We start from the raw sequence: 14,262 nt of genomic DNA on the forward strand, positions 1-14,262 counted from the left end.
CACTTTGATCATTTTGTGTGTGTGCACCAATGGTGTTATTATGATTGGATTGAAGGGAAGAAGAGGTCCTTCTTATATTTAGCAATTTAAAATGTAGGGCAAAGATTACAAGAAAGGAGATTTATGGCTTAAAAGCATTATCTCTGAGAAGTATTTTTAGTGACCTTACATTGTAAAGTGGCCTGAGTTGGAGAGAATTGACAGCCCATACATTTAAATAAAAATAACAATTACTAGTAGTACTAGTACCTCCAGTGATGAGCGCCCACGATTTCTGAAGGCAAGCTGTTCCACTGGTTAATTGTCCTCACTGGTAGAAAGTTTCTCCTTAATTCCAAGTTGCGTCTCTCTTTGATTGGTTTCCAACCATTGTTTATTGATCTGCCCTCTGATGCTTTGGAGAATAATTTGATTCCCTCTTCTTTGTGGCAGCCCCTCAAATACTGGAATACTGCTATCATCCCTATTTCTTCTTTTCTTTAGACTAGCCAAACCCAGCTGTTCTTCATATGTTCAAGTCTCCAGGCCTTTGATCATCTTAGTTGCTCTTCTCTGAACTTTTTGCAGTCTCAACATCTTTTATGTAGTATGGTGACCAAAATTGGTTGCAGTATTCCAGGTGTGGTCTTACTAGGGTTTTATAAAGGGGTACTAATACTTTGTGTGATCTTGATTCTATGCCTCTGTTTATACAACCCAGGATTGTATTAACTTTTTGGGCTGCTGTCATACACTGCTGGCTCATATTCAAATGATCATCCACTAGGACTCCAAAGTCCTCTCACAGTTACTGTTTTTGAGCCAGGTGTCACCTAATCTGTACTTGTACCTTTGATTTTTCCTGCCTAAATTTAAAACTTTGCTTTTCTCCCCATTAAAATTCATTTTCTTGGATCAGGCCCATTGGGTAACAAGAACAAGTTGAGAACCTCTGGATTTGCATGGTAATTTCTGTTCTGGGTAAACAGCTGCAGATTAAAAACTGTCCTTTTTCTTTTTCTCTTATAGAATTTTAGTTAATAAGAGTTATTAGATATAGATAATTACTTAAATGAAGCCAACTTCCCTAAATTAACAGAAGATCAGAAACAAGAAATTAATGGTTTGATTACTAATGAGGAAATTGAGATGGTGATTAAAGAATTAAAATTAGGTAAAGCACCGGGTACGGATGGCCTGACATCTATTTATTATAAAACTTTGACACAAGAGATGGTTCAACCTTTAAGAGAACTTTTTAATAATATATTACAGGGTTCAGAGATTTCCCCGTCATGGGGTAGAGCTTTTATATCTTTAATTCCAAAAGAAGATCAAGACCTTACTTTACCAAAGAATTATAGACCTATATCTCTTTTAAATGTAGATTATAAGATTTTTGCGAAAATTTTAGCCAATAGGCTCATGAGGGTTTTGCATCATGTCATACACACAGACCAAACAGGTTTTATAACTGGAAGGTATATGAAGAATAATGTTAGACAAATCATTAATTTATTAGAATATTTAGATAAAAATAATCAAGTTTCCACAGGATTGATATTTTTAGATGCTGAAAAAGCTTTTGATCAATTGAATTGGCAATTTATGTTAAGATTAATTGAGAAAATGAATTTTGGAGGACAAATTCTACAAGCTCTTGGTGTTATTTATCAAAAACAAACGGCACAACTTATAGTTAATGGGGGTTTGTCAGAGGTTTTTACAATAGAAAAAGGGACTAGACAGGGATGTCCATTGTCACCACTGCTGTTTGTTTTAACTTTGGAAATATTGCTGATTAAAATCCGAGAATCACAGCAAATAAAAGGAATAGAAGTTAATAAAAAATATAAATTAAGAGCTTTTGCAGATGACTTGGTCGTTACCCTATCACAATCTATTCATTCTGTAGTAGAGTTATTACAACTGATACATCAATATGGACGGGTTTCAGGTTTTAAAATTAACAATAATAAGAGTAAAATATTACCTAAAAATATGACCAATCTTGATAAGCAGATTTTGGTTAACTTGACAGATTTTGAGGTTGTTGATAAGGTAAAATATTTGGGGGTTACTTTATCTGTCTCTAATGCAAAATTGTATAAAAATAATTATGAAAAGCTGTGGGTCAAGATACAAAGAGATTTGAAAAATTGGGAGAAGTTGCAATTATCTCTTCTGGGAAGAATTGCAGTGATTAAAATGAATGTTCTGCCAAAGTTTCTTTTTCTATTTCAAATGATACCTATCTTAAAGAACGAGGTTAATTTAAATGAATGGCAGAAAGGTATCAACAAATTTATTTGGGCAGGGAAAAAGCCAAGAGTAAAATTTAAAATTATGCAAGATACTCGTGAGAGAGGTGGACTCAAGGTACCGAACTTGAAATTGTATTATGATGCTGTGGTTTTAACATTAATTAGTGATTGGGTTAATTTAATAAATGCAGAAATACTCCTCTTGGAGGGTTGGGATTTACTTTTTGGATGGCATGCCTATTTAATTTTTAATAAAAAGGTTGATAGGGTTTTTAAATCTCATATTATAAGGATTTCTTTACTTCGGGTTTGGAGGAAATATTATAGAACTGATTCTAAAATTCCATTATGGGCCATGCCATGGCATGCGATAGAGGGGATAAGGAGAGGAGTTAAGATGGATAGTGTTTCTTATGCATAATTACTTAGATGGGATGGTAAAAATTGGCAGTTAAAATCTTTGGAAGATTTAGCACAAGAAAATATTATATATTCATGGTTTCAGTATAGACAAATTGTGGATAGGTGGAAGGTAGATTGCAAGGTGGGTTTGCTTAGAGAAGATGAGAATTTTTTTAAACAAGTAAAAGATCAAAGACGAACTCATATTAAGAGAATTTATGGGGTGTTAATAGAATTGGATTCAGAAGCAGAATTAGTTAAAGAATGTATGATTAAATGGGCACAAAATTTTGGTGAACCAGTTTTATTAGATACTTGGGAAACTATTTGGGTGAGAAATGTTAAATTTACACAAGCCCAGAATTTAAGGGAGAATTTTTATAAAATGTTTTACAGATGGCACCTTGATCCACAAAAAATGTCTCGTATGTATCCTGACTTACAGCCTAAATGTTGGAGATGTGGATGTTTGGATGCTACTTATTATCATATTTGGTGGTCGTGTAAAAATATAAAAGCTTTTTGGATTAAGATATGGTGGAATATTCAAAGAATCTTTAGAAGGAGGGTAAAATTTACCCCACAATTGTTTTTGTTAGGTATTGTTATTGATTGTGATATTAAGGAGACTACACTGATGTTAAATTTAATTACAGCTGCAAGGTTGTTAGTAGGGCAATGTTGGAAGAAGGAATCTTTGCCTACTTTGCAAGAGTGGTTTCTTAAAGTTTCTTATTTGGCGGAAATGGCAAAGATTTCAGCTTTTTTGAAGGATCAATCGCAAGAGAAGTATGTTGTGGTATGGAAAAAATGGATAGATTTTATACAATATAAGTTAGATATAAAAAAATATTATCTAGTTTTTTAACAATTTATATTTAAAACGGAATATTTTGATTTTTTTTTCCTCTTTTTTTTGTTCTTCTTTTTTCCCTTTTTTCATTCTTTTTTTTTAAACATTTATATTTTGTATTCATGTTTCTTTTATATATATATACTATTGTTAATTATTTTATAATTTTTCTAATTAATGTATTTAGATTTTTAACTAATGTTAGATTTATTTATGGTTTATATCTTTTTTTAAGATTTTTTGATGAAATTCTAATTAAGCCTATATCCAGCTCTGCGAAGGTCGGGGGAGGGAATGGGAGGGTTGGGGAGGTTGGGGGGAAGATTGTTTTGTTTTTGTGAAATGTCAAAAATTTAATAAAAATTATCTTTGAAAAAGAGTTATGCAACATACAAATAAGCTTTTAATTATAATCTATTTCTACCTTTACAGAAATGTTATCATGTTTCCCGACCTGTCAGAACTTGAGCAAATAACCTTGAACATGCCTTCTTACCTTTTATTTCTGTTTTCTCCTTTTCTTTAACCAAATGGACAGGAATTATGCTAACAGCCATCTCAATATCAAAGCAAATCAGAGGGGGAAATGCAGTCTCTTTCAGAACCAGCTGCATGCTTGCCCCCAGTACAATTGTTTTGTTTGGATTAACCTCCAGCTTGCTTATCTGCATCCATCCTAAATTTTGCTTCCAGGTATGATTCTAGTGTTTCACAGCCTCCTGAGACTAAGAGTTGGGGAGATAATGCTGTGCAGGTTCTGAGGTTTTGCTTGATAAAATAATACAGGAAACCAGAAGTTGCCTTTTAAGCTTTATGTTTTTATTCAGCTGAATAAAGACAGGTTCCTCTAAAAGAGAGAAGCCCCAAATGACAAGAAATCCTTGTATTTATTCTTTCTGATTACATAAGCAATCCACCCAGCAAAGCTGACACACGTAAGATAAAGATTTCACCCAGTAAGTCTGGCACACTGTGGATAAGAAGGGAGAAAGCAGAAGTAGCTAAAAATGTTCCCTTTTGGGTGTTTCCCTATATTGGGTGTTTTTCTTGCTGTCCTTTCATGACTCTGCATCCATGACTCTGCAAATGCCCAAAGACAGCAGGGCCATCTGCACATATTCACAACTGATACTTCCTATGCTGTCTCCTAATTCCGGGTCAACAATAAGATTGACTGTCACTCCCATATTTATAATACTTCTGTGTGAACCTCTCGATCAGTGTTTTTGAGCCTTAGCAACTTTACGATGCTTAGACTTCAACTTCCAGAATTCCGCAATGAGGAACTGCAAAAAGTGTTACCAAGTAGTGTAATCTCCCTTTGAAGATTATGAAAAGTTTCAATAGACAATGGAAAGCTTGGATTTTGCAGTGTTTACCTTCCCGGGTACATGGTCCTGAATTTGAATTACACATAATGTCTCATAACTTTAGCTTACCTGAAGCATATAACACTTGCAGTGACCATCTTTTTCTTGAAAAAAAAAATAAAGGAAAAGCCTGAAAAAGGGACGAATCTGAAAAAGGTTCATAAGGATTTTAAACAATGGTTTAAATTTGTTTATGTTTATCATTTTCATATACAAAAGAAAATACAAGAGCAAAACCAAGAAAATAAAAAAATGAAGGCAGCTCTTTGAAATAAAGGAGAGAGCCTACAAGCTCATTTTAAAAATGTCAGAGGTCTTAAAATCAATCATAGATAAGACAGGTAATACTTAACAATGGTAACTGGGATCAGAATTTCAACACAGTCATAAAACACAACATTGCATGACTGCACTGCTTAGCAACAGAAATTCCAGCATTCCCAGTTGCTGTAATTAAGTGAGTCACTGGGTTGTTAAGCAAGGGCATCATGACACCATTTGAGACCTGTGGTTTTCCCATTGACTTTGCTTATAGGAAGCTCACAAAGAAGATCACAAGTGGAGATCACATGATCCCAGGACACTGCAACCTATATAAATATGAGGACCAGTTGTTACTACTACTCCTCTTTAAGCACAGTCGTAAGTTTGGTCGTTGAACATGTGGTCATTAAATGAGGACCACCTGCCGCACTAAAAATAGCAAACCTTATAGAATTCAGAAAGATATTCTGATTATTTAAAAATGTTTACCTCAATATTATGGTGGAGCATGATTACAGGCAGTTCTCGACTTATAACCACAATTGCGCCCAAAATTTCTGTTGCTGAGGGAGACAGTCATTAAGTTAATTTTGCCCCATTTTACGACCTTTCTTGCCATAGTTGTTAAGTGAATCACTGCAGTTGTCAATAACATGATTGTTAAGTGAATCTGGCTTCCCCATTGACTTTGCTTGTCAGAAGGTGATCACATGATCTTATGCAATGTCATAAATATGAGTCGGTTCCCAAGCCTCCGAATTTTGATCACATGACCATGGGGATTCTGCAATAGTCCTAAGGATGAAAAATGGTCATAAGCCGCTTTTTTAGTGCGGTTGTAACTTCGAACAGTCATTAAATGGACTATCGTAAGTCGAGGATTACCTGTTCAATAATTAATTTCTATCTTTAAATGAATCTGGAAAGGAGGCTTTTATTCAAATTTTAGTTTGTTTGACTGAGGCTGAAACTATGTTATGACATATTAATGATGTTTTAAAAGGTGTAATTAAAGCATCTGCTTTTCTATTTTGAAGAAAAAACACCTGGGACCCCACTCCTCTCAAAAATCTTCCACTCCACTTTTTCATTTGTTCCTAAAAATGGGGCTTGCAATGAGCAGCTCTGCTGAGGGCTATATACCATTTCATAGTTGCTTTTTGTTCCTTTTAAAATAAGTACTTTAAGCATACTTTTAAGAACTGAATCATGAAGTACAATTTGATCCTTGCAATGAAAGGGATCAAAAAGCTGGCTTAATTTGACTGGCTCTACTTTCAATTTGCAGTTTGGATTTCCACTCCAATCTGGCTTTGGGCCACTTCTGTGGTTGAACTGCAGTGGGAAGTTTTCATAGTTTTCCATTTCCTTTGCTGTTACGCAACTCCTAGCTATTAACATTTGGGTTATATAATGCAATGTGTTAGCTTGACTTTTATCATACTGAGACGCGCTAGATGTTCCAGTTATTCCTTAGGCCCTATGAAGAAAAAGGAAAGCTACATGTACTTTGCTGAAAGATTGAAAGTGGGACAAAGGAAAGAAAAGGTTCTGCTCACTTCAGCCCCAAATCTGGGCGAGGGGGGGAACCTGACCATATCAACCAAGGAGTAATAGAGTTGAACAAGAAAAGAAAAGCAGCAAGGAAAAATCTAACAGCATCTTGTTGGGAGCCACGGCCACCCCAGACAATTTGTCTATTTTCAAACTTGACCTTAGCCTAAAGGTTGAGAAGCCATATCACTCAATCAAAATAGAGCTGGAAGGGACCTTGGAGGTCTTCTAGTCTAACTTCCTGCTCAAGCAGGAGACCCATACCAGGGATAGGCAACCTTGGCTCTTTTATGACTCGTGGACTTCAACTCCCAGAATTCCTGAGTCAGCACAGGAATTCTGGTAGTTGAAGTCCACGAGTTATAAAAGAGCCAAGGTTGCCTACCCCTGCCGCATACCATTTCAGATAGATGGCTGTCTAATCTTTTCTTAAAAACCTCCAGTGATGAAGCACCCACAATGTCTGAAGGCAAGCTGTTCTACTGGCTAATTGTCTTCTCTGTTAATTCCAGGTTGCTTCAAGACGACTTTTACCATTCATGTCACATACATGTCAGTTATAATCCAGTTCAAACTAATGAATAAAGAATATTCCTAACTAAAACAATTCATCAATGAAACACCCTCTGGAGTTTGTTTTTTGGCCAAAACCAAGAGGACCAGTACAGGTAGCTCTTGTCTAATGGTGCTAATTGGGACTGGAAAATCTGTCATTAAGCAGTGCGATTGTAAATCAAAAAGCCACATGACTGCCGTATAGGGATGGCAGTTCTGGCAGTCTTTGCATGTAGGAAGCCAGCAGGCAAAGTTGACAATCATAGTCATGTCACTGTGGGGATGCTGTGATCGCCATGAGGTCCAGTTCTAACTACCTTTTTTTAGCACCATCATAGGTTCCAAGTAGTAGTAGGTGTTAGATGAGGATTACCTCTACAGCTTTGAGAGTGAAGTTTGTTTTTTAAAAAAGTCTTCCTCCTCCTCTTCCTCCTTATTCCTGCAAATAGAGAGTCTGCCTTTGTTTATTTGTTTTTTCTGATCAACTAAGTGTTGATCCATTGGTTCCAAAAAGAGTTGATTGACTGGCTTGTTGTCCAAGCCTGATGTTGTGTCTGAGAGAGAGTGACTGTCAGGCACAAGGAACCCAGCTTATACTGTGAATTGTTCAGAGTTCTTTATTGCTGCAATGCCTAATTACAAGAATCTTGCCAGACTGACTGCAGTCTCTTGGGAACAGTCAGATAAGGCTTATTTTTAGGGGAGGTAGGGCCTGGGGTGTTTTCTGTTGTGCAAGGATTCTAAGCTCGGCCCCCTCTTCATACCTCCCCCAACTCTACTCCAAACTGCAACCCAAAACCCACTTATGTATCTTCGGGTGCCGGGTTGGTGCAGCCCAGACATGTCAAACACAAGGCCCAGGGGCTGGATGCGGTCCACAAAGTGGTTTCATGTGGCCCATGAAGCCATCCTGAAAACAGTGAGGGAACGGCCCCTGCTGCCTTGGCCCTGGCCCAGGCCAGCTGGGAGCCAATGTACAATTTTGTGGTGGCCATCTATGCTGCCCTCTATCTCTCCTTGGTCTGCCAGTTCTCTCCCCCCACCACTGTCTCTCTCTCTCTATCTCTATCTCTATCTCTATCTCTATCTCTCTCCTTCCCTCCCTCCCTCTCTCTCTCTCTTTCTCTCTCTCTCTCTCTTTCTCTCCCCCCTCTCTCCCTTTCTCCTATCTGCTGCTCTAACAAGCTGGCTTCAAGCTGTTCTCCAACAAGCTCAGGGGTAGGCAACCTCGGCTCTTATGACTCATGGTCTTCAACTCCCAGAATTCCTGAGCCAGCATAGTTGAGCTAGCTAGCTCTCTCCTGCCCTTCCTGCTTCCTGCAGACACGCAGCAAAGGGAGGAGCTCTGCCCGATAAGCTTTTCAGCTCCTCGGAGAACACTGCACACACACACACACACACACACACACACACACACAGAGAGAGAGAGAGAGAGAGAGAGAGAGAGAGAAAAGCAGGGAAGCGCAATTCCCTCTCTCTGTCTCCGTCTCTCTCTGCAAATGGCAGAGGAGGCTGGGAGCCACAGGGGATGGCTCAAAGAGCCGCATGTGGCTCCAGAGCCACAGGTTGCCGACCTGTGGTCTAGAGACTAATAATTCAGTATATAGTCAATGCTACTTTTCTAATTTCCAATTTATGACATTTTTACAAACAAATATTATTTATTTTTCATTGTTTCATTCTCATATATTCTTTATTATTTTTATGAGAAAAACATATAAAGGAACTTGGTTGAGTTATATGGGCTTCCTGTTGACTTTAAAACTAAATTGTTCCAAACTATATTTTCTTTCAAGAAGGACCTAGCTAGAAGGGTCTCTTTCTCTCAAAAAAAGTTGCTTTCCAACTGCCTGGAATGTATTGTCTTGTGTGTTGATAGAACAAAGGGAAAGTAGAGAGTTAGAAATTTTCCACACATGAATGCCCAGAACTTCTATTCTCCGTTTATGAAAATGCAGCCAAAGGCATCACTTACCAGACTTGGGGTACGTAGAAATCAGTAAATCATCTGGATGTGCTTGAAATCTTTCCACTTCATCGTAGACTTCTGCAAAATACTTTATCATGGGGATCCCCTTAACAGGGACCAATGGAGGGTGCGCCTCTTCTTGTTCTGGCTTCATTTTGGCTGTAAAGGGATTAAAGGGGAGGATGGCAAGGGAAGGAAACACAACTCTTTTTGCCCAGAGTCAAGAGATTTGCAACCCAACCCAGCAGCTATCCTGGATTCAGAATCTAATGAGAGTGGCAGCTGATAGTAGCACTCCCAAATGTTTGAGAACATCTTATATATATCTATAGATAATCAAGTCACCCTGGACACAGGATTGAACTGTCCCCTGAAGAAGATGGATAGTCAGGAAGACATAGCAAGGAACACAGACATAGACTAAGGTGACCAACCGTCCTCCTTTTGTGAGTTATGTCCTCCCTCGAAAAGTGTCCTCCTACATGTCCTCCTTTTCGATATTTGAAGACTAATCTGCAGGGCTTTTTTTTCCTCATAGAACGCTCAGAATGGCGTTCCAGCATCTTTTTTTTGATGTTTTTTTTTCAACTTTTGCATGAGCTGTGCTACTCCCCCTATTGGCTTTCGAAAGCCAATAGGAATTGCTGCTGAGCGCGCCAAAACACCTGGCCGCAAACTTTGTACATGCAAGTTGTCTGTAGCGAAGGTGAATTGGCAGGAACTTTGCACCCCTCCCTGCTACCCAACTACACCATCTCCTAGTTAGTCCCGAAGATACCTGGAGGAGACTAACTTCCATTTAGGGATGGAAAAATCAAAAAAGAGGAAATGCCATTTCAACGATAAATTGAATAAGAAATTTCCATTCATCACATCAAAGAAGGATAACATTATTTTCTGCAATATTTGCAGTAGAGAATTTTGTATTGCTGTTGGGGCCAGAGCAGCTATTACAAAACACTTGACTACCAAGAAACATAAGCAATCATCAGATGCATCTGCTTCCAGTTGTAAAGTAACAAGTTTTTTTAAAACTTCAAAGTATTCTGAAGATGAAAAACAGTTAGCTGCAATGGAGGGAACATTTGCATTCCATACCATACCATAATTCACAATCAAAGTTTTTGTAGTATGGATTGTACAACTAAATTATTGAAAAAGTTTCACGTTGCTAAATGTTCATGCGCCAGGACAAAATGCGAGGCTATTAATAAATCAGTATTTAAAAATTACTGTGACAAAATACTTACCAAAGACTTATATCAAATTGTATCAAATACTAGTAAGATTGTATCAAATACTAGTAAGATAGTATTTGTATCAAATTGTATCAAATACTAGTAAGATATTTTAATAAATTGTATCAAATACTAGTAAGATATTTTAATGTTACCAAGGGCATTCAAGTAAAAATTTTAAATTTAGAATCCATTGAGGGCAAAACTGCTGAAATTTTGTCAAACCATCTATACAGAGTAATAAATGAAAACAATTTGAAATCCAAAGTTGTTGCACTAACAGCTGATAATACAAACACAAAGATTGGTGGGCGAAGATGTGTGTATGAATAATTTGTATGTAAAATTACAAGATTTACTCCAAAAGAAAATACTAGGAATAGGTTGTAATGCACATATTTTGTCAAATGCAATCAACACGGCATCATGTGCCAGGCCAATTGATGTAGAAGTAATAATAACTACAATTTATTTGTATGTTAGTCCAGGGCTTTTCAACCAGTGATACGGGTACCACCTGTGGTACATTGGCACCTGGCAGGTGGTATGCGACCATCCTAAAAAAGTGGTAGCAGGAGAGGGGAATGAGCTGAACCAGTGGCAGCACCGCACAAACCTGAATGAGAGATGGCTGGAGCTGCAGGGCTGTCAGGGCTCAGCAGAAGTGCCAAGATCAGTGCCTCTTTCCAGCTGGTCGGCGCTTCTTTGGGGCTGTCAAGGCTCAGTGGAAGCACCAGGATCAGCGCCAGAATCCAGCTGGAAAGCAGCACTGATCCTGGTGCTTCTGCTGAGCCCAGAAAAAGCGCCGATCAGCTGGAATGTTGCAGCATCTCCAGGATCTTGTGATTTACATTCAGATGCTTGGCAACTGATTCATATTTATGATGGTCACAGTGTCCCAGGGTCATGTGAAGTGACCAAAATGACTCTGGGACACTGGGACCAAAATGACCCTGGGACACTGTGACCACCCAGCAGACGGGGGAAATAAAAACCAAATACCCCCACCTCACCCACTGCCAATCCTCAACAGAAATGCTCACAACAATGAAAACCTCGGACAGGAGGAAGAGCGCCACTGGGTGGGCAGGCAGGTGTCTTGCTCGGCTGTGCCTTGCGGGGCAATTTTTTCAATGCCATTGTAACTTCGAACAATCACTAAGCGAACTGTTGTAAGTCGAGGACTATCTGTACTTTATCACTTTTTTCCTTTTTTTTTGTGGTCATCAAGTTTTTGACACCTCGCTAGGTGACTGGTGGTACTTGGATGTTACCATATCCTAAAAGTGGTACAGTTGGGTGAAAAGGTTGAAAAGCCCTGTTTTAGTCGTTTTACCATCCGTGTGGCTACTTTAAAACAATTTTGTGAAGAAGCGAATGTTCACTTCTTCACAAAATACAAAATACAAAAAACTTTTAGGATATTCAAAAGTTAGATGGCTTGCTCTAACACCTGCTATAAGCATGTTCTACAATTATTTGAGCCTCTCCATTCATATTTTTTAAGTTTAGACAAATGTCCTAAAATCCTGGAATTGTTTTTCAATAATGAAATATCTGAGATATTAATGTATTTTGTACATAATCAAGCATCTATTTTTCACAAAATGATTCAAAAGATTGAAGGTGAACACATTTCAGCTACAGAAGTTAGTCTTATTTTGAATGACTTTATCTTTCAATATAAAACTCGATTTGAAGAAAAATTTCTTCCTTTAGTTATAAAAAGAAAATTGTCAGAGAAATCAAATCCGGGCATAATGGAAAAGTTTATCAAAAAAGTGCATAATTTTTACCAAACATGTTTTCAGTATATTGAAAAATGGTCTGAAATAAACATCACAGGAAATAACAGTTTTCAATGGTGTTTTTTGACTTCATTGCAAGTATATTGGACAGATATTGAATCTTGTGTTGAGTTTTTGTCTAAAGAAATGCCAGACATTAAAATAGATGACAATTGTCTCTTTGAAGAAATTAAAAGACTGAATGTATTTTTAAATTCGGAAAAATTAATACAATGGGAAAATAAACACGTTAAAATTGATAAAAGAGGGTGGAAATATTCAGCCATTTCAAAAATGAACATATTCCATGTGAAAATTTATTTATTCTTGTCCAATTTACGTTGTGCTGCCCTGGAACTAATGCAGCAGTTGAAAGGATTTTTTCAATTGCTAATGATTTTTGGAAAAGTGAAAAATTGAGATTGAATGTTGATACTCTAGCTGCAGCATTTGCCGTAAAATTCAATATGAAGGATATTTCTTGTTCAGATATTCCCAATATATTGTTAGAAGATGATACATTGACAAAAAATATTCATTCAATGGAAAAGTACTAATTTAAATAATAATTAATAGGCATGTAGGCATAATTACAATATAAAATGTTATTGTTACAAATGTTTTATTATGCGTTTATCATATTATAGTTATTCTGTATTATTGTTGCAATGAATAAAATGTGTCTTTTATTTACGATATTTTTTTCTTCAATTTATTTGTGTCCTCCTTTTCATTGTAAAAAAGTTGGTCACCTTACATAGACAGAACAGAAAAATATATCAGGTCTCTAACCCTGTTGTCCAAATTTGTTACATTTTCAAATGCTCTACTAAGAAGCTGCTAGTCTGGCTTCTATTTACTCTTGTTGGAATCGGCAGGTATGAGAAAAAAAATTGCTTAAGGGATAATCAATTTTATCAATTTTAAGTGCTTTTCCCTCTTTCAAAGAAAACAACACTAATCACCCAATATGTACTTCAAATATTTCCAAGTCATTCTTCTGATTTATTATTTATATATCCCCTTTAATTATAAAGACATTATTAACTCTTGACTTTCCACACACAAATAATATTGCCCCTTTCTGTATTAATGGATCTCTTCTTCCTTAATTACAATCTTTATTTCTTTCTGATTCCCTCTAGACAACCTTCAAAGCCCCCTCCTATCATGTTTTTTTCTGAATCAACTCCTTCCCACAGGAAGATTAGTTAGTTTTAAAATCTTAATATATATATATATATTTATAAATATTTAAACAACCAAAAGGAAATATTCTTATAATTAATTTTAAAATCTATTTTAGAGTTCATCTCGTCTCTAAATCTAGGGGTCGCCAACATTTCTGGGTTAGTGGCCCAGTGGGAAAGGGAAGAACAGGCACCTTTATGTGCACATGCGCAAATGTGGCTGCGTGTGCATGCGCAAACAGGGCCGTGAGCATGCATACTCTGCAAGTGGGGCTGCTAGCATCAGCAAGAGGCTCGTGGCTCACCTAGTGCCAGCGAGAGGCTCACAACTTGGCTAGCAATGGCACAAGGACAGGGGGTGAGCGTGCGCACAGGCGCATGTGCACTGGCCAGCCGCTCACGCTGTCTGGTGGCCAAGAGGCCACAGCCCGGTAGTGGGCCGTATCCCATAGGTTGGGGACCTCTATCTCAATTATTATTTTTGTTTCAAAGACATGCTGTAAATAATACCAGGTTTGCTTCTAATGCTTTAGGTTGTGTACCAAACTTATAAGCCCACCTCAGTCTTCTATAGGTAGTCTCAATTTACAACCAATCACTTAGCGATCATTCAGCATGAGAAAAGATCTTTTTGGAAATACTTATGACCCAGATTCAAAGTTTGAATAGACAATGTGAACTGTCCAGTTGGCGGATCCAGAAGAAACTCCTGGGACATTATTTTACCATGAGTATGAACTTTACTGAATAAACCATATTGGCACAGATGAAGCAAAACCAGCTCTGGGTTTCCTGTGCAAAAGCTAGCATAGTTAATTCCCCCCTTTCCCTATGGGC

This window comes from Crotalus tigris, unplaced genomic scaffold (genome assembly GCF_016545835.1).
Source record: "Crotalus tigris isolate CLP2741 ecotype Arizona unplaced genomic scaffold, ASM1654583v1 scf7180000017977.1317863, whole genome shotgun sequence".
Classification (NCBI taxonomy): Eukaryota; Metazoa; Chordata; class Lepidosauria; order Squamata; family Viperidae; genus Crotalus; species Crotalus tigris.